The sequence below is a fragment of the Alligator sinensis genome, unplaced genomic scaffold (genome assembly GCF_000455745.1).
Source record: "Alligator sinensis unplaced genomic scaffold, ASM45574v1 scaffold599_1, whole genome shotgun sequence".
NCBI classification, from domain to species: Eukaryota; Metazoa; Chordata; order Crocodylia; family Alligatoridae; genus Alligator; species Alligator sinensis.
In genome coordinates, this window is record NW_005841968.1 from 745397 (window position 1) to 771731 (window position 26335).

The following is a 26335-nucleotide window of genomic DNA, read 5'->3' on the forward strand; positions in this document are numbered from 1 at the left end:
AGGCACATTATGGTGACTTAGGTATGGATGCGCTAATGCATATTAAGGCACATTAAATGTAGGTGCGAATAGCTAAGTCACATTAGCACGTGCAGACATGCTAACGTGCATTAACGCGGTGTGTGTCCATTGGCATATCACATTAATGCGCATTAGCATGTCTACAGATGCTCTAATGCAACTTTGCTATTTGTGCCTAAATTTGATACCTGCATAAAGCAAGTATCAAATTTAGGCTCACATAGCCTTAAATCACCATTTTTAAGGTACATTAAGGGCAAGCATGTATAGATACACACCCTTAATGCACCTTAAAAATGTTGATTTTAGGCTAAGCTCGCTTAAAAGAGACATGTGTAGATGCACCCCTTGTGAGGTTTCTTCCAGCTAAACTTTTGTATGATCCTATAATCCAACTCAGTTCCTGTAAATTCAAATGAACATAAGGCAGGGCAGGGTGGCATCTTATAGACAATGTCTCTCTAAACAATTAAACTATAATGGGCCACCCTGCCCTGCCTTCTGCCTAATTTAAAACTGACATGGCTAACTACCTCTGTCTATTCTATTTAAAAATGAGCTTTTCTCCCTCCAAGTAGAGGTATGTTACATAGAAAAGAAGAGTTGTGTACAGGTAGCCAAAGAACAGTCAAACTAACCAAGACCATACCCTATCATATCTTTCCATCCAAAACACCATGAAAGAAAATCCTTAAAATCATTTGTTTACTGGGGAGAGAGGTACAAACTGGAGTTTGATTAAGACGGTATTCATATTTAAGCAGGTTGTTTTATTTTCTACTTTTTTTAAAGAAAGAATGTGCCCAGAAAGAATGTGCCCAGTAAATGGAGAGGGAGATCAAATCAGAGAACAGGAAGAGCAGGGGGAAGCTCAGGAAGGGGAGGAGAAAGAGAAGAGCCATCTTTAATTGAATCAACTGCTGTGGCAGCGGCAGTGCAGCCCGGCCCCAGCCCCGGCCCTGGCCCCCGTGGCAGTGGCAGCGCAGCCCGGCCTGCCTGGGCCCAGGAGGGAAAAAAAGTCTGTCGATAGCCCGCACTCTTGTATAACCCACACCCATCCATTTTTTTTGTAAAATTGCTTATACCCCGCGGGATATATGCGCGAAAATATGGTACTTTTCTTTTGTTATTACTTACATGTTCCTGGGCTGCCTGTGAGCTCTGGTCTTGGAGCACTTTTAGGAGCTGTACAAACACAGAATAAAAGATGGACCCTGTCACAAAGCATATCTTTCCACTAGAAAGCTGCAGTCAGTGCTACAGTACAGTAGCTGGTACCATAGGCGATGCACATGCGCACCCTGAGCGTGGCAGTGCACCCCACTATGAAAAGCCACCTCTGACACTGCCGGCGGTGCCTGCAGGTGGTTGCTGCTTGCCACCCGCCCCCCCTCACTGTCAACACCACTGTTGGCATCTGCAGGCAGTCCACGATTGCCGCTGGTTGCCACCAATGCTGCCAGAGGTGTCTACGGGTGGTCACTGACTGCTGGTCAGCACTCACCACCCCTTCCCCACTGCCGACAGCACCACGGCTGCCTGCGGGAGCTCCCCACTTACCACCGCCACGCTCCTGCCTCTGACAGTGCCACCACCACCTGTCAGACCTAACAGTGCCCACCCCCCCAGCCTCCGGGGGCACGCAGAGCTCATGGCCAGTACATCAGTGACCCAGTGAGGCAGAAATAAGTAATGAAGCTACCAATGTATCAAATAGTTTGTATTATATATAAGAAGATACAAAAGTGCTGCTTAAAAGTGTGTTTATGGAGTACCTGCACTAAAACTTGCAAGTTTCAAAAACAGATAAAATACATCAATTCTGGATGAACTAAGTCTATGGGGACCTGTAGTATTTTCCCTATATACAAATTACTACAGGTATGTTTATGTCAAAGTCAGTGTTTTCAAATTTGCCCCCCACTTCTATGTGCACAGGGGGAACAGGAGCTGCCAGTAAGTGAGGAGGAAGGGGCTGCAGGGGGAAGAAGTTGGGGGACAGAAGGCAAGGGAGCTACCCCCAGATTTATTTTCCCATGAGAGGGGACAAATTCAAGGAAAACTTCCAATAGTTAGATTTGATACCTGGAAAATTATAACAAATTTACAAATTGTCCATATACAAATTCTAATTACAGGGGAGGGAGGGAGAGGGGGGAGGAGGGTATGGTACATAGCATAACAAATGAAACAGTCCATAGAGCCAGCAGAAGTCTTTGTGTGCCTGTGTTTGTGGCTAAATAATGTAGGGTAACAGGGCACGTGGGTAGCTCCTATTTACACATCCAGCTGCAATCAGTATATTATAAGAATCTGTAAACACTCAAAGCTGAAAACATGTTTTCCCCTCCTTCTGCAAGCCACCTGCTCTCTGTCAACGTGGAGCGCAGCTCTTTGTGCAGCCAGGCCAATAAACAAAACCATACAGCATCTGTCCTGCAACTGGATCCCAGCCCATGGCAGTGAGAGAATCTGATCCACAACCAACAGCTGTGGACAGCACTAGATGTTTGCACTGCACTTCACCGATTGTCTGAAGACAATTTCCTAACCAAACCCATCCAGAAATTGTATTCAGTACCAAAAGGAAAAGGGAGAAAAAAGACACTGATAAAGTGATATTGTGGGAGAGCCAGCTTAAATCCAGAGGAGTGGAAATTCAAGCTAGCATTTGTAATTCCATTGGATTTGTCCCCTTTTTGTGCTCAGATATGATTGCAGAGCTCAGTCCTGTTCCTATTTGTAACAGGGCCCCCACCCCATTACTGAGAGGGACAGGGAGCCCAGGGCCATGAACAGAATTAATGGCCTTAAATGAAATGGCCATCCACCTCAGGTATAGGCAGTGATTAGCAGACCTGGAGCAGAAGTAGAGGGTCAAGTGATCCATGGAGAGGCTCATAAACCCAGGGCTTGGCCCAGAAGGGGCAATCTGAATATAGGGGCCACAGGAGGCAGAGCTCCAGGGAGAAGCCAGTCCAGACGACCTGGGGAGAAAGGACTTTGAGCCATGGAAGGGTGGAGGAAACCCTGGACCATGAGCAACACGAGATAAATGCCTCAAACCTTTTGCATTAGTGCTACCATGGAGTGAGATTAACCCCAACAGGGGAGCTTGTGTTTTGTGAGCTTTATGTTTTGGGAGTGGATGCTCATGCTTTTGATGTGTGTTTGAACTGAGAACCAGGTGTGGCGGTAAAGGGAGGACTGGAGGCCACTGGGTGCTGCAGGGGCACCCAGCACAGAGCACCTCAGGGCCTGTAGCCCAGTGGGCTATACAGAGCAGAAACCCAAGCATTTCCAAGGGAGGACTGCAGCATCCCAGAGGACTGAATACCTGCCAGCAAAGACTGAGAGGGAGCAAGGCCAAAGCCTATGAGGGGTGTAACCAGGAGCCCAAGAGGTCCACAGCCCAAGGGGCAAATTGGGGTCCATAAGCCTGGGGTTCTGGTGTGGTGGGTCCTGGGCAGAAGGAACCCAGCTTAGATTAATGTGGGCTAAAGTCAAAGGAGGCTACATCCCTGACAAGGGCCTACCCCAAGACCCATTCCTGCCTCCTAGAAGCAGTCTCCCTATGAACTGTAACATCAAGGTGTGGCAGGACAAAGGGTGGTAATAATGAGATAGGACCCAGGTGGTATGCCAGGCAGGAGACCTTGTTGATACAGTGCCTCATGCGTTACACCATTTAAATCAAATCCAAACTTCCCATTGCTTTCAATGGAAGTAGAAACAGGCCCCAAAGGCTGTAGCACAAGTAGATGTAATTCATATAGATTTATTGGAAGTTTGGTCCCTCTCCTCCAGTGAGGCCTTCAAATCATGGCGGGCCAAGACACTGTTCTCTCTGTATTCAAGAACAGACTTGGGTAGCTGGTATGTCAATATACACATATCTGTAGCAAGAGCAACCATTTTGCAATGTGCTAGAGATCCCAAACAAACAACCCTCAAGTGGTGCTTGCAGACATTAAAAAACCCCCAAAATGGTGCTGCATTTAAAACTGTAAAGTGTGCATCTGCAAGTGAGCATGTGTCATGCTCCTCACATGCCCAAAAGGGACTGTGCATTACTTCAACCCAGCATCTGTAAAGATCGGGCTCTTTAGTGGGGCTTTTTTGCCACTTTTATCTAATAGCTGATTGAATCAGCTTTAGCTAAAAGTGCCAAAAAGCCCCACTGAAGCATCTGAACTTTACAGATGTTGCAGAGCTGGGTTGAAGTAATGCACTGCTTCTTCCAGTAAAGCAGTTTTATTATTTATTTTTAATGACCACAAGCAGCCAGTATGTACAGTTGTGAGCATACCAGAAGAATTTTATATAGACATGGTAGAATCAAGCAAATCAGTGAGAGGGACTGGATGTTACCAGTGGATGTGCAAGGAACAATTATTTCATTTAAGTTGGACACTGGAGCTCAGATTAATATAGAAATTTCAAGTTGAGGTCAAAAGTGAATCCAACAACCATCAAGCTCATAGGCTTTTCAGGAACAAATATTTCAGTAACTGGGAGATGCCCTGCTAGCACCCAATATAAAAACAGAGTATACTAACTCCCCTTCCTCGTGGTACCTAGGGAGGCAACACCAGTTTTGGGTCTGTGAGAAACTGAATCTAATTAAGCCTGTGCCTGCAGTACAAGAAGATACAGCTCTGGAATATGAGGCACTCATGTCAAAGTATAAGGATTTATTTTGAGGGCTAGGTGGCTGGCCAGGTGAGCATATAATTCAGATAAATAAGCAAGCGCTTCCCATTATTCAGACATGAAGAAAAGTGCCTTTTGCCTTTTGCGATAGACTCAAGGTTGAGTTAGCAAGAATGGAAAGATTACAATGATACAGAAAACCCAGGAATCTACAGAATCAGTAAGCGCCTTGGTTATTGCAGAGAAAAATAACAGCCAGTTACATATACACCTGGATCCAAGGCACCGCAACAAGGCTATCAAACAAGAATATTTTAAATTGCCAACTGGAGACGAAATTACGACCCAATTCACAAATGCCTGATTTTTCAGTAAATTGGTTGCCTTCTCAGGATTTTGGCAGCTGAAGCTCTCCGTGGAAAGCTTTGAATTATGTATATTTAATACTCCTTTAGGAAGGTACAGATTTCTGAATCTATCTTTTGGTATCACCTCTGCTCCTGAAGTATATCATAATAACATAACATGATTTATGTGTATATTCCTGATGTGGATGCCTCTGTGGATGATAATGTCATCTGGAGTCCACCAAAAAGAACAAGACTGCAGGCTTTGGGAAGTGTTGTAAGCTTCTAGAGCTGCAAATCTGAAGTTGAATAGAGCAATGTGCATTCTGGGTGTCACTAAGCTGACTTTTATAGGGGACATCATCTGACATTTTATAGGGGATAAAAAGTGAAACCTCCTGAAAGACACATAGAGACTTGCTAAAAGAGCTGCAGAAAAAAAAGAGAACAGAGCTAGTAGCCTCTCCTCTGTAGGACGGTTGTTAACTGTTTTTCATATTAATTGATTTTAGTACTTATTCTTAATAGGGATGATATAGTGATAGAAGTTATCATTTAAAGATGCTCCCTAACTAAGGAGACTGAGGAACCTAGTAATTAGGAGATGGTCCCTGAGTAAAGTAGCTAGAGAGACCAAAGGACTGCAGAGATTGCCTACTGCTCCACAATAAAGTTCATTGTTGTTAGTTCGTTCTTCATTTTCATTGTATGCTTGCATTTACTGAACCCAGCGATCATTACATCAGATAAGCAGAGGGCACCTTTCTTGTAACCATCTCTTAAGAGCTCCTCTTTCTCAAGCATGTCAGCCCACAAACTACATATTCGCTCATTCATGTAATTTCCACAAGGGTGTTAATGCAGTCTCTCCAGAAATGGGAAAAAAGCTCTTTGCTGGTGTGTAATTTCTTTCCTAATCACAAGGAAATGTCAAATGCCGGTGAGCTAAGGGCTCCCGCAGCAGTGTTATTCTACAGCATATGTGACTTCGTATAACGTGCACTCCATTCTGCAGTCAGCAGTGACAGAGAGCAAAAGCATACTTCTTTCTCTAGGACATTATTAGGCACTAAGAGCACTATACAGCAGTGCATTTCAGCTTCTTTATTTTCTCCCAGTAAAAGCAGCCTGGCCACCTGGTGTGCAGCATACACAGTTAAATTTCAAGTGTAATGTATTTTGTAGCAAAAGAGATTAGAAAGCTGCTGTAATGAATCTCATTACCTATGTCTTTATATTCTCATCTAGTCGGAAGCAGAGATCATCCAGACCTAGGTACTGTACTTATTTAGAAGAGTATCACCTACCTCTGAACTCTGCCATTACAAGACAAATTGTTTCCCTTGGCTTCTTGCTCCACCAGTAATCTATCCAGGCTTTCCTCTGTCTTAAGACACACTAAGGACCAGGTTTTCAAAAGAACTCAAAGCCAAATATTCAAATCTTTGGGCCAGATTTTTTAGAAAAGTTTCATTCCCATTTATATAGTTAAAATGAAAGCTAGATTTTTCAGGCATGCGCAAAACTGCCGAGCTCTTCTGAAAATCTTGACCTCAATTTTTCAGTAATTTGTCAAATTAATGGAAACTGAAGCAAAGAGAGAATCAATTACAATGTTAAACACACAATCTAATTATTACATCTATTTCTGGATCAGATCCTCACTCAGAAGATGCTTATTTACAAGTCTGTTCAGATGCTACAGTAATCTGCCTTATGGAAAAGAAGATTTTTGTTTCTACTCTACCTGTTTCTCAGAAAGGGAACAATAATCTGAACCATTTTTGGTCAAATTCCAAGATCGTTCATCTTGAGACAGAGAGAACGAGACCAGGACATTTCAGCCAAAGTGGTACGTTTTTTTGCAAAGTAACTGAAAATAGGGAGTTAGATTGGAGACACTTTTGGAAACAGCAGCAGCTCACATTACAATGCACGCATGCTGCTTCTTGGTCTGCAATAAGATTTGGCATAGATAGAAGCTTGTTTAAACCAGAAACCCACCAGAAACTATTCATACACTTAAAATTCACCACATGACTGAGATCGCTTAATCTACCCTCAGGGAACTTACCTAGAATAAAACCCTCCTCTCCTTACTCCTTTACCATATCTTCGCTACAAGATCACACTCCCTCTGCTCCTTCATGCTTGAAGTTGGCAGGAAAGAGCTTTCTTTCCCTTTCTACAAATGCCTTACAGGTTCCCCAAATTTTCCTCCTCCCCACCCCCACAAAGCAAGGCAAACCCCCTCACAGTCCATACCAATCTGACCTATTTCTTCCTGACCCCAAATGTGGCACTCAGGCTGATCCCAAACAAAAGGAGGGGCAAGACCCTCTAGCCAGGTACCTCTGGGTTGTAGTCCCAGCAGGAGCACTGGTACACCCCAGTCAAATCCCCAACCTCGGCTGCAGCCAACACCCAATGATGATGATGATGATGATGATGAAGTCTGACCTGTTCTAGTGCTAGGTTGCATTTTCACATGTGAAATGCTGTGAAATCACTGGCAGGAAGCATGTTGTTGTGAGTAAGGCCCCAAGTTGCATCTAAGGAGACCTGACTTCAACTCCTAGCTCCACCACAGCCTGCCTGGGTGACCTTGGGCCAGTCACTTAGTCTTGCAAAGACTGTTTCTCAGATGAGTATAATCCAGGGGCGGGCAATTATTTGGGCTGTTTCTCAGAAGGGAATAATCCAGGGGCAGGCAATTATTTGGGGTAGAGGGCCGCTTTCTGAGTTTTGGCAAGCCATCGCGGGCCGCATGCCGGGCAGCCAGGGGCAGATAGATATTAATTTTCTACATTTTTTAGGGGTCCCACCGGCTGGACAGAATGGCCTGGTGGGCTGAATCTGGCCCGCGGGCCGCATTTTGCCCACCCCTGGTATAATCCCACCTCTTCTTCCCCCACAAGAGGCTGAAATATTCTCTTACTCTGTGTCTTGTAGGTTCACTCCAATAGCTTTGTTTCAGCTGGCAACCCGCTGGAGCCTGAAACAAAGAACAGCTTTCTCAGCCCTCTGATCATATCAACAAACAGCAAAATATACTATCCTGGAAGAGCAAGCCATATGAGAAAAGGCTGACAGATATGGGACTGCTCAGCCTAGAAAAGAGAAGACTTTGCAGGGGATTTGGTGGTAGCTTACAAATATATCAGGGGAGAGCATCAGGGGCTAGGCAAACAACTATTCACCAAAGTGCCCCAGGGGAAAATCAGGAGCAACCGTCATAAACTCCTAGAAGAAGGTTTCAGATTGGATATAAGGAACAACTTTTTCATGGTTCATGTGATCAGACTCTGGAATAGACTCCAAGCAGGGGTGGTGCAAACACCTACCCTGGAAAGCTTCAAAAGGGGTCTGGATGCACACCTCACTGGGGTTCTTTGACCCAAGCAGTCTTTCCTGCCCAGAGCGGGGGGACTGAACTGGATGATCTCACGAGGTCCTTTCCAGCCCTAAACTTCTGTGAATTTGTGGATGTGGGAGAAGAAAAGAACCTGCAACAGCCATATAACCATCAAGACAGAACTTGCCTTTGAGGTGATGGGTTCAGTGCCCAGCAGTACTGATATGCACATAGCTCATTTTAAGAGGGCGTTTGGGCTTCCCCAATGGCGTGGTCCACCAGAGAAGGTTCCCGTCCACCCCAGAGCACCACTCGGGAACCACTTAAGGTAGAGGGATGCTCTGCAGCTTCTACCGTGCAGATGGAGAGAGGAGTGCATTGGAAGCTGCAAGCAAAAGAGCCTTGCCCCAGAAGCCCATCTCTGGGAAATAAGCTTAAATCTTGCTTTATTTTATGACATTCGCACCGATGGGGTTGGGGTAAGCACAAGTTACCTAATCCTGGATGCTATCCTTCATCTCTTGCCACAGTTTATCAGCATTGTAAGTCAGCATATCTGGATGTGAAAGCACTCCCCACATGAATGGGCTATTCATCTTCTGACACTGCACAGGCCGGGCATGTGAAATGTCGAGAGATTAGACGCTGCCAGAGTGAGAGATTCCTCGATGCAATTAAAGTGTGAAGAACACATAAATCACGGATTTAAATGATACCACGCATACAGCCATCTCCCCCAGCCCTACGTACACAGCCAGGATGGGCTCCACCTCATTGTAACTAATCTGGAATCCAATTAAAAGCTGCTTTTCTTTCTTTCTTTCTTTTTTTTTTTTTAGAATGCGTCATGAGCATACAGGCTGAACTGTCCAGCGTGTAAAGACTTTCTTAATGGGCTGTGATTGCAGAGACAATGCTAGACTGTGCTGACAGGCAAGGCAGCCACAGCAAAACAGTCCAACGAAGCAGAGTGAGGAGCACAGGAGAGATGAAACGGCAATATTTGAATAAAACTGGTGTCAGAGAGGCAGCCATGCTGACATAATATCAGCAAGGAGAGAGAGAATATAAGAAAAAGTCCATGGTAAATTAAGCACTGAAGCTGTTAAAGGTCCAGTTATTTTCCAGCTAGTTGCCTTCTGATTGTTCATTAAAGTACAATATCCAGAAGACCAGCCCTGAAAACCAGCTAGTGGAAGTACACTCATTTTTCCCAGTGGCAAGTAAGCATATAGGCTGGAGATAACCTGTATTCTGACACACTGCAGCCAACCATTCATTCATTTATATCCATACGCTGTGCACAGTAGGGCAGAGGAAAGACTGCCTAGGGAAGCGGTGGGCTTGCTATCACTGGAGGTGTTCAAGAAGAGGTTGGACGGCCACTGGTCGGGCATGACACAAGCACAGCTAGCTACTAGGGCAGGGGCGGGCAATTATTTCGGGTGGAAGGCCACTTACTTAGTTTTGGCAAGCCATCAGGAGTCACATGACAGGCAGCCAGAGGCAGATAATTATTAATTTTCTAAATTTTTTAGGGGCCCCGCGGGCCGGATAGAATGGCCTGGGGGCCGCATCTGGCCCGCAGGCCGCATTTTGCCCACCCCTGTACTAGGGATATGTCCTAGGCTTCTGGGCTTTCCTGCTTGCCTTACGGGGCTGGGAGTGATTTCCACTTCCCCCATTTTCTGCTATGTGTCAAGGTGATTTTTAAGCCTTCCTCAGAGGCATTGGATGTTGGCTGCAGCCAAGGCTGGGGATTGGGACTGGGGTGTGCCAATGCTCCTGCTGGGACTTAAAGCCCTTGCTAAAGGGTCTTGCCCCTCCACTCAGGGTCAGACCAATCACCACATTTGGGGTCAGGAAGGAATTTTACCCCATGGTCAGATTAGCATGGACTGTGGAGACTTTTGTCTTCCTCTATAGCAGGGGGACATGACCCTCTACCTGGAATATCTTGAGTATATATGAACAATCTTTGATTTAAGCAGGATACTGGCTGCCATAGTCCCCCTCCTTTACCTGTGGCAGGTTAGGGGGTGGGGGTCTGTGTTGTGTCAGGGTTGATGGCCATTATACTAAGAGGTTAGATGCTGGATTTGTATATGTAACACCCACACACACTTGGGGTTGTGTGTGGCAGTGTGTTCTGGTTTTATGTTGCTGTGCATCCGGTTTGGCTGTAAAGCATGATGTTTTCTGTGTATATCGTGCCTCCTCTAGGACTGGAGAGGACCTCCTCCCACCCCCCTTGTTGTGTCTGGATCAGTGTCTTAAGACACTGGGGACCTGGGGAACCAGTTTGGTGACTCCGGCCACTTCACCGAGAGCGCTGACCACCTTTAAATTAAGTGATCTGCATCAGCAGTGTTCAATGATGCTGCTGCTTGATTGGGACCCTGTAGTGTTGTCAGGAATTCATAGATGTTAGTTAGGAATGTTATTTAAGGGTCAGGCTGCCTGGGCTAGGTCTCTTTTTCCTCCTGGGACTGCTGAAGCCTGGAAACTGAATTGGGAGCCAGAAAAGCCTGCTTCCCATGGGGGGGAGGGGGTTTCTCCCCCCACATTTTCACTGATGAAGCAGACTGAAGCTAATGTGAAGGGAAAGCCTCAGGTACAGAGAGAGACAGTCTGTCTCAGGGCTTGAGACCTCTGTTCTCTCCCTCGTCTTTCTCCTTTTGTTTTCCTGAGTGTTGAGTGGGTTGATGCCGTGGTGGGGGTATCAATCCCTGCAGCAAACTAGCCAAGGTTGGAGCCTGGCAGTTTTGCTGGCATGCGCTGGGCCAGGGATGAGAGCCTGGCATGTTTTAGTTGCTGTCGCAACTTCTTTTGGGTTCAGCACAGATGTGTCGCTGAATCCCAGCTGTGTGCCTTGCTGGCAGTTTTGGCCACACAGGTCTTGAGTGGGATGATGCCATGAGTGTATCCCTAGTGCAGACTGACCAGGAAAACAGGGCCGTGGCAGTCACTGGCCCCTGTGTTGGGGATTGTAGCATCCCAGCATGGTGGTATAGCTGAGACTACATGTCCAGCTGTAGCCATAAGTCTGGGCCCTTTTTGCTGTTTTATAGCTGTTGCATTTCAGCCCACCTATGTGGGGCTGAACCCCAGCCATATGTTCAGCTGGCAGATTTGAGCCAGGGTGAAGCCCTGGCACTTCTTGTTATTTATCCAGGCCTCAGTGGTGTGTAGACCTGGCCAGTTTTTTGCTGCCCAGTCCAGGCCCAGAAAAATAGTCCTGGGCCTGCCTTTGTCCCTTTTGCAGCTTATTCCCCAACCAAGCGGTGTGACTAGGCACTAGTTATAGTTCTGGCCGAAGCCAAGATAGGCCTGGCCCCCCTTTTGTTGTCTCATAGTTGTTAGGTCTCAGCCTAACAGTGTAGCTGAGACTAAATGTCTAACCCTGAATTTAAGACAACCCACCCATTAAATAGATTCTACGCACGGAAAACGTATAAATTTCTTATAATTTTCCATGTATAGAATCTAATGTTTGGAGAGTTGTCTTAAATTCAGGGTCATCTTGGATTAGGGTAAAAATTGGATTAGGAAAAAATCCTGCAGAAGAGAATCTTTGACCTCCCTTCTGCAGGGGAGAGAGAAATCTCTGCCAATGCTGTTTTCTTGGGTATTTCAAGGGCCTGGCCAAGATACCACCAATAGCTTCAGCCAGCAATGGATGCACGAGTTTCAGAGCCTGACCCCCTTACTGTCCGGGATATTATGATGTCTCCTAGCTGATGTCGAATACTATGGTGGTGACCCCTGTGCCCCTTATACAATACAGACACTTCCAGATGTGTCCCATTCAGGCCTACCATGAATCTAGGAGACCTGGTCAAAGTGAGAGAAGAAATGGAGCCATGCTCAGCTAGACAAGTCACATTGTGCAGGCCTGGGGAGCTTCAGCTCCCACTAGAAGAGTGACAAAAAAGGTGGGATAGGAGAGAGGAACCAACTGAACAGTGTCCAAAACCAAGAAAAAAAAGTACAGAACAGCCATATTCAGATATAGTCTGCAGGCCAAGAACATGGGCTGGATCAGAATGCAGAAGATCTAGCTTGAGCCAAGGCAACGGAGAGGAACCGAAGAGAAGGAAGCACACACCACCTTATATGCCTTTAGTATGAAACATGAGGAGGGGCAGGGTGCATGCATACCATATGGGGACTGCTGCAGCAAAAGAGTCTCTGAGCTCGAGTGTCTGAGGCACATGCACACCCACAGCTGAATGTGCATATGGACAAGCACTCGAAGGGGAAAGTTGTGTGGGTGTATCAGCGAGGTGGTGAGTGGCAGTTCTGTATCAGCACCGCAGCAAGCAGACTTCAGTGCATCACTTAGGAAGGGCAGAGTGAAAATGAACATTCAGAGTCGAAAAATTAGTCAAAGACACTCCATACAGCAGTGCCTCTCAACCTTGCTGGACTCAAAGGAGCCCACACTGGACTCAAAGCACCCTGCCATAACTCTTGTGAATTGAGTGGCACCCAATTTCAAAAGCCAATTTAGAGATGTATAGTTTACTTCCTTGCAGAGGGGGCTGGAAGTGGGGATGGGGATCATCCAGTCGGGGATGAGCCTAAGCCTCCGCTTATCAGTTTAGTTTATTTGCTTGTCTCCTTACACCTCACAGCACCCTTCAGAGCATCCGACAGCACCCCGGCTCCCTGGCTGGGAATCACTGCTCTACGGCCTCACAGTACTCCTGATATGTGGGCCAGTGCATCATGATGAACCCTGGTGTGACTTTCTACTATACTGACACTGAAATATAAGCTTCCTAAAGGCAGGAACTTTTTAGTCGGTTGGTACTAACTTAGCTGCTGTAGAGCACTGTGGTGTTATATTTACAATAAGTCACATAAATCTCCCACACTGGTTTTGTCACAGTGCTGGGCAATAATGGAGCGACACCTCGTCATGTGTGTAAACAAACAATGAGTATCTTCCTGTTTTGCACCATCTGCCATCAAAACTCATTTCCCTCCCCCTTCCCAAAATTACAGCCAAAAACACCCTCCTAAAGCAGCTGCTCAGATAAACCTCTCTCTCCCTCCCTCTCTCTCAACTGCTGGTATGCAGGTGGCATTCCCACCCCGCTTCTAACACATGTACACACATGTGCACACGCACACGGGTACAACATTAACCCATTTCTGGGTGTGCATCACTGTGGAGATGCATCACGTAGATTGGCATATTTAGTCATCAAACATCTCACTTCTAATATTTGCTTTTCCTGGGGCTTTTTCTTGCAGGTGCTTTCTTGCTTTCCCTCTATCTTCCAAGAGGCCCTTAAAGGCTTGCCATCGCTGCCTATCCTCTGCATCCAGGACTGCTGCTGAGGAGCATATTCCATATGCCCAGTCCCACCAAATCCTAGAAACATGGCAGTGATGTCAGCTAAGAGCGGCCCCCAGCAAGCACCGTAACATAGTTCTCAGAGCGCCTATACACATGCAGAGAGGCTGCTCCAATGCATTGTAATTACAACGTGTCGGCGCATACTCGATTAATCGAGTCTGCTGGAGCATGGTAATTACTGTGCTCCAGCAGACTCCAGCATCACGTGTATCAGCGTCCCTGCGCTGAAATATGGCAGCGGGGGTGCTTTAACTAAAGCTCGTTCAACGAGGTGATTTCCAGGATACAGTGCACACTGATGGCTACAAAATGATATTCAGAGATTTGCTTTTAGGAATTGGCTTGTAGGTAAAATAGCTATTGTATTAGAACAATGGTTTAGGGGAATGGCAAGGGTTAACTGCTTTCTAAAAGCCTGTTTGTCGCACAGTTTCACAGCCTTCAAGGCAGACAGGGTGTCTGAGGCCAACAAGGCATACACATTCTGGGAAATTAAAAACATCCAAAATTTATTTTCTTAATAGAGAGAGGCCGGGCTCCAGGGCTACAGTGCCCACTTGCAAAAACCCTTGGGATTTCTGGTTTCAAATGAAATGATAAATTAAGGTCTGTGCATGTGATAGGTTTATGAAGATAGGATTTTGGCTGACAAAACAAAACATGGACAGCATTATGGTCCCAAGGAACTCAATCCGCGATACCCAGAAATAAGGAGTTATTGGAGGAGAAAGAATATAAAAGGAGGAGTTTTTAACACAGCAAGTTGGCATTGGCCCTCGACCTCCAAGGCTGCTGACGTCGGACATTCAAGCAAAGAACCGTAAGGTGGCATTTACGTACCGGCCGGATGCACCGCTCGCCTTGTGTATATTCTGGGCACTGGGGAATTTGGGTAATATATGTTGTAATCATCTTGTTTGCTTTATCTGCACTGCTCTTATTTCCTATCACTGTGTATCAATAAAATTCACCTATTATCAACTGGAGGAGTTGTGGTCGGTCTGAAGGCTGTGCTTGCCTGGAGCAGGGTATCCAGGCTGGGTTGTGAATCCAGTGCCAACACACTGATATGGAGAAAGTAGGCAGGGCATGCTTCCTGGCAGTGGTGAAGGGCACGGCACACAGGCAACAGACACGTCCTTAGATCAGGGGCGGGCAATTATTTTGGGTGGAGGGCTGCTTACTGAGTTTTGGCAAGCCATCGAGGGCTGCATGACAGGCAGCCAGGGGCAGATAACTATTAATTTTCTAAATTTTTAGGGGCCCCGCAGGCCGGATAGAATGGCCTGGCGGGCCACATCCAGCCTGCGGGCCACATTTTGCCCTCCCCTGCCTTAGATATATATGTTGGAGTTGCTAAGGCAGTGTAAATCAGCAGTTATCTTCCCTGTGCAGACATTTAGACTCTCCTACCTTGCCACAGTGTCCTAACTTTTTTTTTTACTAATGTACGTTATCCACAGTTTTACATTTACATCACCTCTAAATCATTTACCTGCACTTCTTTCTATCACTAAGAGGTAACCACTGATTTTTAACACAGCAGTGCACTCTAGTTTAGGACAGAAAGTGAAATTTAACATGCAACCATGGTTCCCAACTGCATTGGGAATTTAAGCAAAAACCAGTGGGGCATGTTTTTGTTTGTTTGGGGTTGTTGTTTTTTGGGGGGAGGGGGCGGGGATTATGATATCCAGTGCACACTATCATCTGCAGACAGACATGACCATTATTTCCTATTCTGGATGTTGAGAAAGTATTAAGTGAGGGCAAAGACTCCATTTTTAACAGAAACCACTGTAATTACCCATTGTAATTAAAGTGACTAAGCTACTGCTGCCCTTTCTAGGGTTCTTGATTAATTACATTAACCCGTTATTACAGAAAATAGCATGGTTTAAAAATAGCACAGTTGCTGGACTAGCCTCACACATTCATCAAGAGGCAAGGAAATGGGAAATAAAAGGGAAATTAAAACTTCCATACAAACCAGCGTATTTGGGAAGGTTCAAGTGCCTCGTGGTGTTGAGGCACCAGTGCCTTTGAGGAATTCACTCCCTTTGTAAAGAAACTTCTCAATTCCAGAAAAACCCTAAAGAGAGGGGTGGGGGGTGGGGGAATAGGAGGGGAACAACTCACACTTACAGAACAAGTGGTTAGTAGGGGGTGGATTATAGCACCAGTACACAACACTGTGGATAATCCTATTAACCCTATTGTGACCTCTTTACTACATCCCTACCCTGTTAATACCCAGGCTGGTTCGGTAATCAAGGATTCTCTCTTTCTCGTTGCCTGCAGTGGCAAACAGCCAGTTCTCCCAGTCTCTTGGCACAGGAATTTTAAGGTGTCCCCAGTTTAGGATATCCACAAAAGTCCCTCTTCCGCCTCAGCTCTGGCTGGTTGTCATCATTCAAGGGCATAGGCTAATGCTGGCACAACACGCTACAAGCAGACATGATCCTGATTTTATTTTGTGTCTTGACCATCTTTTAAAAGAACTCTGAAAGCACAGCTTGCATTCGGATAATGCCTGGGATCCACATTGCTGGGCAAGGACCGAAACTCTTGCCCTAAACAAGCCCCCTGGGCCCAACAGTCTCTCTTTTGCATGATAGTCACAAGAGTATTTTTTTAAAGTTTGCTGCTTTAACACTTCCTCCTCTATAGTGGGGTGGATTAGGTCCAAATGATTTTTATCTTCATTCCTGTTCAAAGCTGAGCCAGGCTTGTGTACTTTGTGGTATGAGAACTGCTTCAGTATTTCAAAAGAAACCCAGACAGTTTTGTATCCGAGCTCCCAAGAACCATTTCCTTCATCCCACCATGCTGAGTTCTACCTGCTCTCTCTACTTGGCCATCTCAAACTGGATGACATCAAGAAGTTTGAGTATAATTCATCCCATCTTGCCCACACAGACTGAGTCTTCCAGATTCCCGGCCTGTGACCTCGGGTTCGTTGTCCATGCAAGTCCTACTGGGAATCCAGATGTGGCAACAGTCTACCCAAGTATTTCACAAGTATCAGTGAAGGTTGATGAGGACATCAGATAGAATCCTATTTAAACTGTTGACTTATTTATTATTATTACATGCCTAAAATATTTTCCTAAATGCAAGCACGCAAAAAATGGACATATGCAGAACCAGGTAACCCTGGCCATGCTCAAGATGACAGTGGCCAAGCAGGGGTGTGGTGTATATGGATGACATTCCCTTACTACTTCTTCCAGGTTCTCTATAGCTGATTATCAGAGATAGCTCTGAGACAAAGATTTCAGGCAGGGAATACCCACGTGTGCTTTAAGCAACTAACTTCTTGGTGGAATCACAACTCCTGTACCTCACAAGATACATCCATGCTTCTTTAATCCTGGCTTTAAAGGTGGAAAACTTTCCCCTTACAATGTTTTGGCTAGGCCTTAAACACTGCTGCACACAGAACAGGACTGAGGCTTGTCCGGTCCTTTTTCTTATCTGGAAAGTCTCTGTTGGTGTCTGCTCATAAGTAGCACACAACCACAAGTTGTTGCACAGCAGGTACTGCCAAAAGTAATAGTAAAACCTACTCTCTCTTGTTGGGAGTAGTTCTGTTCAGCCATCCCAGTGACCTGGAGACATATCTAGCCATCGGTTCTCTAACGCCCCTCACATTATTCAACAAACCTGCCCCAACCCCATAAGACAAACTACAATCATGCAATAGGATTAATTCTTTTTGCAGGTCAAAATGAACAAGGAGTTTTGATGATCTGAGCAGCTTCTCAGACTCAATGAAAGTCATCACTCATCCCTTCCCCTGCTATCAAGGGATCAAGCGTTCTGAAACATTCAGAAGAAACCTATGATAATAATTTGATAGCCTTAGGAATGCGTGTAGCAGAGGCCTAGGGCCCATTTAATGTCCAGGAACTTATTTGTCACAGGGTGAATCTCCTCCATCTATCTTGTAGCCCGGCACACCATTTCTGATCTCATAAAGCAGTATTTACTTTGTTTTACACAAAGTCCCACTTCCTCCGATCACTGAAGTACCTTCTCTAGTGCCAACACATGTTCAGCATCACTTTTGACTATAATGAAGTTATCATTAATTCTCCCTACAACGCACGGGATACCTTTCAACATTTTTTCCAGGGCTCTCAGGAAAATGCCAGGTGCTGATGATGTTCCATTCAGCAATCTATTGTACTGGTAATCACTCTTGTGAATATTCATAGTGGGAAAAGTTCTTCAGCCCTCCGCCAGCTTAATCTGTTGGTATGTCGGCAACATGTCTAGCTTATTAAATTTTGGCTCCCTCCCTACCGCTCCAGCATGTCCTCCATCCGTGGAGGTGGTGGAGATTTGATTCACTATAGCTTCATAATTCCTGCACCTGCAGGCGATCTTGCATGGTTTTTAAATACAGGCACTGCTGGTGTGGCCCATTCAGAAAACTATGCCGCTGAACTGAACACCTCCTTCTCCAGCCTGTTTCTGTCTTTTCTCTAAAGAACTGATCTTGCTTTCAGATGACCCCAACCTGGATTTAAATCTTGGCTGTTGCACTTCTGAGGTTTCTAGTCCTCCTTTAAAAATGCCTGCATGCATGTCCATGACTTCAGGAGTGCTGCTCTTTCACTGGAGGCTAACTTGAAAATTTCAACCCAGCTCAGCGTCAGCTTTTTTCAGCCAATCTCTGCTGAATAGATTCTGCCTTTTCTTCCTGATCACTAGGACTGGTCATTTTTTCTCTGTTTTAGAGACAGACACACTGAGCCTGGCACCTGGGTGGGTTTTCTAATGCAGGCACATGGGTCATTCATTGCTGCATTCCCTCATGAGCTAAGTCCTGTTTTGCTTTTGTTGCTATATATGTACATTGATCATGGCAGCTGAGACCTCACTGCCTGCTTCTGTTGGTATTGACTCCTTGTTCTACTCCACATTTACTTTGCCACATCCAATTTTCATTCCCTTTAGACAATGCATAGTCCGTACTTCTTTCTCTGTCTTCCCCTCCATCAGGGACGGTGCTACAGGGGGTCTTGGAGGGGCTATAACCACCCAAAATTCACCTTAGCCCCCCCTCCATAGCCACCCCACGCAGTTGAGCCCATAAAGATATGGTGCTCCCGGTAGAGACAGCACCAGCCTCTTCCCGGTGTGGGGCTGGTCTGGGGCCGGGCTCAGAGCAGGCAGGAGTAGGGCACGCTGAGCTCTACAGGGTGAGCTGGCAGTGGTTGGAAGGGGTGGCTACAGGGGGCGAAGGCAAATTTTGGGGTCAGTCCCCACACCAGGAAAAGGCTGGCACCGCCTCTGCTCTCCATCAAAGGAAACAACTCTCTGCCTGCTACCTTTTTCCCTGACAGTTTGTGGTTGCACCTCCTACAGATAAAGAAGCCGCTTGATTTACCACCACCGCATTACCTGTCCAATCCTGAGACTTTAGGCCTTTCTAAATTCACATGCTGATGCAAAATGTGCAGAAGCATCCACAGAAACCTGAGCTCCAGTTAACTGATATCATCACAGGTAATTTATTGAGTCAGTTTGATCATTCTTGATCCTAAATGCAAAACTTTTGAGCTCTTCCCTCCTGTATCCAGGGAGCCCTCTCTGGAGGCATGCCTTTGTTAGGGTGGCAGGGACATGCCAGCTGTCTTGGGAGTTTTGCATTGGTGTTGCTAATTCACCTGCTCTGGGCCAGGCTTATTTCCTCTCTGCCAGCAATCATTTTTTAATGTTCTCCTTATCAATACCACAGGCCCATCTAGCTCATGACATGCCTTCTGGCACATTTCCAAAGCAGCAATAGTCAATAGTCTTTTGTCACGTACAGTGCTATAGCTTCATCTTTCTTTCTCATCCTACCGTAAAATACGAAGCACCCTAAAGTAATGCTCACCTGTGATGTGAAATACCCTGTTACATCTTTTGCTCATCTTCTACACAGTTACGTCTTTGCTGCAACCTCAGTAACCAACTCCTGCAGAGCAACAGGGTTTTACTGCTGTGGACACTGAGAAAAACTGATTTCTATTTGCCCTTATTTATATAAATCTCATCTGTAAGAAAATAGTGGCCCGATCTTTTGATATATTGCTACCAATCCTTGTTTTCTGCATTAAGCTCCTCGGATTTCCCTTCGTTTTCCACTTTTACGTTTTCCTCACTGGCGATTGTGTAAAACAGCAGTCCAGCTTTTAAGCACCAACATGAGCCATTGGGGCAATGTACTTTGCCGGCCCTCCCGATGCACTTTGCTGGTGACCCAGCTCCCACACTCAGCTCCTCAGCTGTGGTCTCCCCACCTGGCATTGCACTGCTGTGTAGATGCCTGGGCCACGGGCTCCTCTAGCACCATGGGCCACACCACCCTACCCCTGGGGCAAGGGCAAGGCATGGAGATTGGAGGAGGAAAGAGGATCCTGAAGCCCCCACCTACTGCTGCAGCAAAGCGGGGAATGGCAACTGGGTGGGAGCCTAGAGAAGCCAAGAATTACCCTTTGCAGGCCACATACGACCCACAGGTCAGAGTCGGACAGCACTGGTATAGAAGGCCTCAGGGCCTTGGCTCATACAGCTGTAAGACAGGACCTTGCTGCTTTCTTTAGTCAAAGCATAACCTAAGAGGAGCAAACCAAGGTGCAGTCATGATGCCCAGCTGATGATCCTTCCATCTGCGCAGCTGGATTTTAACCGGACGTTTCAATTCTATGGAGTGAACTGAAGAGAACGGACGTGACAAGCACACCCTAATCCAGAGGCATAACTGGCCAGTACCGCACCCCGGGTGGCAGTGGCATGTGCTGCAGAGGCTGGAAGCTCTCTGCTGCTGAGGGATATGTCAACCCCTACCCTTTTTTAATTTTTTTTTTTGCTACTGATATGCAGGTAGAGAGTCCAAAACACAAACTAGTTTTTAGGTACCAAAAGGAGGTTACCTCCCCCAGCAGCAACAAATCAGCCATGCACCACCACCACTCCTCGGCCCTCCCCACTGCTGAAGCTGGAGCCCGAGTGGCTGCAGGGAATGTGCTGGGTGTGGTGGGGAGGGAAGGACAGGGAACAGCAGAGTGAGGCACCCTCTAGTTCCAGTCCAGCACCTCTCCCCCTCTTCCCCCTTAGGCAGCACCCAAGGCTCATCCCCCTCTTGCCCACCCATTCCTATGCTGCTGCCCTTTTCATCCATCAAGATGAACCAACCCTACAGTGCTACCCAAATGCTACAAGATGTCTAGTCACAGCACACTCAAACATGTATGGAACTTTTGCCACGTCTGCAGAAAGGGCAAGGACTTGCTTCATTCAAGATATGACTGTTGGTCTGGCTTAAGACTCAGATCGAGGGATGGGAGAAGTTTTGAGCTGCCTCTCATTTCACGCAAACCTGGTCATCCATTGCTCATTTCAGTGGTGGGCGATGACCCCCTGTAACCTACATGCTGGGTCGGGCTTGGAAGCACTGTTCCTTGAAAAAAGCTTCACAAGCAACTTTCCTGTCTCGTGTGAAGCAGCCGCAGCCACGTGGATCAGGTCAGTTAGGGAGGACTGGATGATGTGCCATAAAAGCCACTCAATTTCCTGAGGTTATTTAGCCTGCATTGTCCATCACTGTGAGTGAGAGGCATTATCAGAGATGCAGCAAATTATACCTCAGCACTGTGCACCTTGGCGGGACAATCTGTGACATTAAAATGGTGCCTGTGAATTTTCTGGCATATCATGTTCTTTTATAACAATGAGAACATGGAAGGTCTTATGGTTAAAATATAACCTAGATCAGGGTTCGGTTCCCAGCTCTGCCACAGGCTTCCTGAGCGACAGGGCAATTGCTTGTTTTCTCCGCAGCTCAGTTCCCCACTTGTGAAACAGAAACACCACCATTTCCCACCTCACGCCCTTGATCTTCTTCATTTAGTGTAAAATTGGTGAGCCAGGGGTTCTTGTTCTTGTGTTTCTACGGTACATAACACAACAGAGAGCCCGGTCTCAAGTGGGTCCTTTAGGCTGGGCTGTAGCACGAACAGAATGCATCAAGAGCAATAGCTTCTCTGACTCCATTCTGTTCCCTTGTATCATGTCAGCAGGTAGTTTAGGTGGAAAGGCTATGACACGGTGTGAGCCAGGCCGGTATGACCCCTAAAAATGAAAGCAGCTCACCATGATTTAATCGGCAAGGTGAGAGACAACAATAACTACATATGAAGACTGCTTCTGATCAGGTTGTCATACCGTGGAAGTAAGGGGGTTAGTCACAGCATGATGCAGGGTGTAATATATACCTCTCCCCGATCCTCTCCAACAATCAGTTAAACTTACCTTTGGGCTGCGGTCGGAATTTCTTGGCAAACAACTTTATGCTCCAAAATAGTCCCAGCAATCACAATCACAGAGGGAATGGGATACTGCACCTCTTAGTCTTATGCCGCCAGCTCAGCTTTGGCCTCATATTACTCCTTAGTAACCGAGAGTCAGTTCAGTTCAGTTAATTATGTGAAAACAGAGTGGTGCTAAGGTACATCTATGCTGTAAACGGAGGCATGACTGCGGTATGCTTTGAAATAACTAGGGTAGCTTTGTTCTAGCCAGGCTTGGGTACCAGTAACACCATCGCTACAACATCACTATAGTATCTGGGGTTCAGAGCAGGTTCTACAAACCTACCTGGGACCCCAGGTACATACTGCCACGATTACTCTGCTATTTGTACCCCTAGCTCAATCATATTCAAGTTACAAGAACACCACCGATTACAATGGAGATATATTCTTAGTCCAGCTCCTACTGGGCACCAGCACCTGCTGTGCACATGTCCACATCCCTACAGGTATTAACCAACCAGCTGAGCTCAGAGAGGTTGAACTCCCATCACCCTCACAGAGAGCTCTTTAGAGGTCAGGGTAGCTGCTGGAAGAAGATGATTTCACAGCTACTGACCAGGCTGCTTCTCTTCTGCAGATCACAGTACTATAGCACTAAACTCATTTTAGCCATTTAAAGGAAACATGATCTTAAACTTAGATCATACAATGGGGTCATAAAAAAGATCCACCCAAGCATAGGTAGCCCATTGGATAGCATGATTACAGGACACTAGTTTGTGTAAGCAATGGCACACCAGGTAGCATATGTTTGGACACCTTGGACCTCCCTGTCCAAAAAAAACAGGTACCAGGTATACGTTTACAGCTGGATCAACTGGAGGGAACCTTCACCCCCAATCTAGAGTGAGGCTTAAACTCCCAAGACAGCTGGCATGTCTCTGTCACCACACCCTAACGAAGGCATGCCTCCAGGGGGGGCTCCCTGGAAGGACCCTGAGGTGGGCACGTAGAACAAAACCAAAAGGTTACACTGGGAGTGGGCACATCTGCAGGAATACAGCCCATCCTTATAGATATCCTGCCTCTTCATAACAGTCTGGATTTCAAGCAATTCCTCTCCCTCCCTGCTCTAGTATGCACAGAGTTCAGGTGCCAATGGGTCACGTTTATACTTGTGTCAGACAATATGAAGTGGTAATGAGTGTTCAAGCCCCAGTCAGTTTTCCTTGCAACCTGAGCTAGCATAGTTACCACAAAAGTCCAAGACAGCCCCGGGTTATCCTCCACTCCACAGGCTAAAACGAAGTCTGATGGACAGCCTTTGGCATAGAAAAATTACCAAACATAGGATCTTTGTCGAAAAGGGATCCTGCTTTGGTCATGACCATTTTGGAGCAGGATGACCTTTTTCTTGGAGATATATGTCTCCCTGTCATTGGCTCATAAATGGATGAACAGCTCAGCTCTTTTTAATAGAGTTAGGCACAGAGTAGTAATAGACTTGTGCAGTTCTTTCTCTTCACTTAATTCATCTTTCTACAAATCATTAACATTGTTGGAATAACTGCTATCATTATATAGGATTCCCTCTAACGGCAGCCTAATGACATTGTTTTAATGTACAGTTCATGTAAAATGAGATGGTGTGAGCAACATCACTCACACTGGGTGGGGCTGCCCCTTTTTTAACTCTAACTGAAAACAGGTAGTATATTAAGCAGCCCCAAAAGATGGAAATCCCTAGAGTGAGCACACGCAGTAGGAAATCAGTATAGCAGATGCAGAAAAGATATGACAGGGGCATTGGCAACGGGTATCGGTGCAGCAGATAGAGAATGGGCATTAGCAATGCAAGCTTCCCTCACATCTTCCATCAATATGCCACGGCCTTGTCAAAGCAATCAGTGGCAGTGGTGACAAGTGTGCAGGCTTCCCATGCAAGCAAACTACATCTTTCTGCTGAGACTATCAAGAAAGGCGTCAGATCCAGCCAGCACAGTGCTCCTGCGCTGTGCTCGGTAGCTCTTGATATTTGTCGACAAATACATGATGGTAGGCTCATTTCCCTTGAGCTCGTTTTTGCAATGTTTTTTGAAACCTACTAATGGCCAATGCCTGAGCACAGGTCTCTGTCATGCCCTACGGCATGCGGTATTCACTGCGGCATGCTGTTTCCCCTACGTACAACAACGAGCAATTGCGTGGGTAAACTAAGGTCCATGATCATTTGGGACATCAGGCCTCGGCAACTGCTGGGAGCTGGCTGGATCATTGTTCCAACGTGGGATGGCAAATGTAGTTTTCCTCTGGGCCAAATCTGACCTGGGCATGATGAAGCAATGCTCTGTTAACTTAAATGACTGAAAAAAGGAGCTCTTCTCTCTAGTGTGCATGTGGCAGTGGTAATGTCAAAGGGAAGAAAACAGATTTCCAAACAAGCTTCCTGGCAAGGTAAAAATCCTTTTAGTTCCCCAACAAAATCTGCATGGGCCTGAGCCTGTGGGTAAAGCAGCACCTACTGACTGGATGACACAGTGCTCTGTAGGACCGGGACCACTGATCTACAACAGAAGTCTACACATACAACCTACTAACATTGTGGGGTCTTCCTCTAATGGCACTGCTGCATTTCATTCACACAGCATCCTGGGAGCAGTGTGCACAGTGGGATCTGCCACTGCTCACACATGCTCTGCACTGTTTCACAAGCCTGACCCCAGCAAGATCAGTGGTATTGCACACGTGTAATGGAAAACAGAATCTGGCTGGTATTCTCCTGAAATCAAGAGTGTTGTGCGACTGTTCCAGTAATCTGAAATGGTCATTTCCTAGCAATATGTTTGTTTGTGTGTCAAGGGAAATAATCTCATTACAGTGCTGTAAAATTTTAAATTATTGTGCAACCATTTTTGCCAGGAGAGGGAAAAATTAGGAGAGCATCAGAACCAAGTGCCGGAGTGAAAAGCAAAGGGAAGATGAGATTTGCTACCATAAAATGGAACAGAAAAGATTGAAAGACCAGGCCTCCCCACTTCGACACTGCTGTTCTACGCAAGGAATGAAAGATTGTGGGGGACTCTGCACTCCTCTATCACGTGACCTGTGGCTTGATGGCAGCTCTACAGCCGCACACAGCAGCTGTAGGGTGTCTGCATCCTCACCCTGAAAAATGTGGACCAGAGAGTTTGCTTACATGAAGTGCCTTGCTCCAGTAAAAGAGTGAGAGTCAAATTACAGCAAATTGGGGCCAGGCATGCTCAGGGAACTACAGGGCTGAGAGCTCTGAGCCAGGGCTGTCAACGTTTCTCTCCCTCTTCAAAAGGTCTCCATAGGCATCTTGGATCCTTAGCTATCCTCATCGTCCCACATCACCCATGTTCCAGTTGAAGGACTGCAGGCCAGGGTGGCCCAAAGAAAAAAGCATGCTGCTAAGACAAAAGGAAGCCAAAGGCCTTAAGAAAGGCTTTACCCACGTGCCTGACTTAGCACAAAACCTTCCCCCATTGATCTAATTACAAATAACTAGAGACCTCAGCTACAATTTATGGCATGGTCTTGGGCAGGGAGAGCGCTAGAGAGGTGGCAGCTCCTAAAGACATGGCTGCGGGCACCAGCTCTGCTCCTGGGGCACAGAAAGAACCTGAGAATTCCCCAGTGAAGACCCTGCAGGATGGGGAAGCCCTCACGGGGCACAGGGCTGGCCTAGCAGACCAGCCTTTCCTGAATCTTGGCTGAAGGGAGAGGGAAGAGTAAGAAGGGGGAAGAGCTAGCACTTACAGTATTCTAGATATCCTTAGCTGACAGATGGACTTGAGGTGCGGGTGAAAGCACAAAACCGGGTGCTGCACCTTAAAGTTCTCCCAGGATCAGAAGTCAGAAAAGCAGACTTCGACTCGCTTAGGGAATTCATGGGCAGGATCCCCTGGGAAGCCAGTCTGAGGGAGAGAAGAGTCCAGGACTGCTGGCTATACTTTAAAAAAGCTTTACTGAGAGTGCAGAGACAAACCATCCCAATGCGCAAGAAGACTAGCAAGTATGGCAGAAGACCAGCTTGGCTTAGCAGGAAACTCTTCAGTAACCCAAATCACAAAAAGGAAGCTTATAAGAAGTGGAAACATGGACAAATAAATAGGGAGGAGTATAAGAGCATTGCTCGGGCATGCAGGGATGAAGTCAGGCAGGCCAAAGCTCAATTGGAGTTGCAGCTAGCAAGGCATATGAAGGGTAACAAGAAGGGTTTCTACAAGTAAGGCAGTAGCAGGAGGAGAATCAGGGAAAG

The 26335-nt window shown here is 46.4% G+C and overlaps 1 long non-coding RNA gene across 2 annotated transcripts in view; it reads right to left on the minus strand.

The window, feature by feature from the left end:
* LOC112549794 overlaps positions 1–26335 on the minus strand; it is a 101350-nt gene that overhangs the window by 23008 nt on the left and 52007 nt on the right. The window contains exons 1-2 of one of the 2 annotated variants that reach the window (XR_003093313.1): positions 7960–8017; positions 1159–1206 (exon numbers count right to left, since the gene is read on the minus strand). This is a non-coding gene — a long non-coding RNA (uncharacterized LOC112549794). Of the gene's footprint in view, positions 1–1158; positions 1207–7959; positions 8018–26335 lie in introns of those variants that run through there. The other variant, XR_003093312.1, reaches the window with a different exon arrangement.